Raw genomic sequence first — 1,815 nt, 5'->3', positions numbered from 1 at the left:
ATAACATTTTATATTGAAATATCTTCCACTTTTTTATTCTGTTTACTTATGAGTAACTTGGAGTAAACAGGTATACAAGGCATACGTTTAATACATCATTAACGTAAAAATATATTATATATATAAATATATAAAATATAAATATCAATCAAATCAATATTAAATATCATCGCATTTACAGTTCTTACATTAATATACGTCTGGAACTTTTTTGTGAACTTTTGCGCCATCTGCATAAACATAAAAATTTATATTATTTAAAAGATATACTATTAAATAATATTAATTTAATAGTTTTAACAAAACAAATGTGTAAATTAATAAAAAAATCCAGATATGTATGTGAACTTATTACATTTAAATGTAATATTATACAACGGTACTTACTGACATTCTGAGTGTTTTGCAAGTATCCTGTGCCACGACTAAAGTCACCGAGATAAGAGCAAAACAAAGGAGTTCAATAAGTTTTCTCATTTTGATTGATTGTTTGAGAGATTTTTGTTTTATAATATATAGAAATATTACTTATACACGCGGCCTTACAATGCTTACTTACTATATATTTTAAATATTATGAAAAATATTGAAGCCTTAATCGGTGATCAAGTGATGAAGATGTTCGCACAGAATATGAGAGGTTCGCATTCGAATCTCAGCTGAACTAATATAATCCACAATAAAATTACTTTACATATCTTAAAATGTTTATCAGCGTCAAATTATTAAGGTTTTTGCCTTATCAGTATCAATATTATTTAGATTGCTTGTCAATTTAATTTGTGATATTACTATTCTCCCTTGTTAAGATTATGTTTTAAAGCTGAAAATTACATTTGGCATATAGTTTGTAGAATTGGACATATGGTACATAACATTCATACTGAATTATTTAACCATTAAAGATCCAGCTTAATCATTCAGAGTGTTTGTTTCCTATTTTATGTTATATATTCATTACGCTCTTAAAAGATACTTTCTTTAAAAAATATCGTTTTTTATATTAAATATCGTCTTTAAAAAATATATCGTTTTTCTTGAGTAACAAAAGATAGATTATGCAGATCGATGTAATCACAACTCAAATTAATCTGTGATTTAAATTTTCAGCTTTTATTTTAAAAAATCACATAAATGTTACAACTTGTTTTTCTTTTTGAGTAATTGATTATAGATGGTATGTGATAATTGCGAACAGAATTTATACTTTACATATTTATACTTTATATTTGTATAAATCACAAATATTGGAAATGTACTACTTTTATCGTCTGCTGTATAAAGAAATATTTATTAATTGAATATTGAAAGATTTTATTACGATGTTACATTCTTGTCTTTTTTATAATTTAAATTAATAATCATAATTGTAAGAGGTTTGTTGTAGTTTCGTACATTATAAATCGAAGTATTTTACATTTTATTGACATTAGAATCTTTTACAACATTTAATACATTCTATGAGATTATATTACATAAGATAGTTGGTCCAATAATCGTCACGTTAACCAAACCTTGGCTTTGCAAATTTATATTTTTCAGATTGAAAAATGAGTGACTATTATTTTAGATTATTTTAAATCAATTTTTTGTGACGAATAAAAACGTCTACAATTCTTATACCTACTGCCATTGTTGAGAAAATCCTTTGTGAAAATTAGAAGGCGCAAATGTACGAGTTATCGCTGGGCCGCCATAACAGTTTGCCCAATAATCGTCATGGGTATGTCCCACAAATCGCCGTACGTGTTTAACTATCGCATATACGAACAATGGAATAATTTAGACACATAAATTAATATATATATATTTTTT

This window comes from Trachymyrmex septentrionalis, unplaced genomic scaffold (assembly GCF_001594115.1).
Source record: "Trachymyrmex septentrionalis isolate Tsep2-gDNA-1 unplaced genomic scaffold, Tsep1.0 scaffold37, whole genome shotgun sequence".
Lineage (NCBI taxonomy): Eukaryota > Metazoa > Arthropoda > Insecta > Hymenoptera > Formicidae > Trachymyrmex > Trachymyrmex septentrionalis.
Note: the sequence above shows the minus strand (reverse complement) of the source record.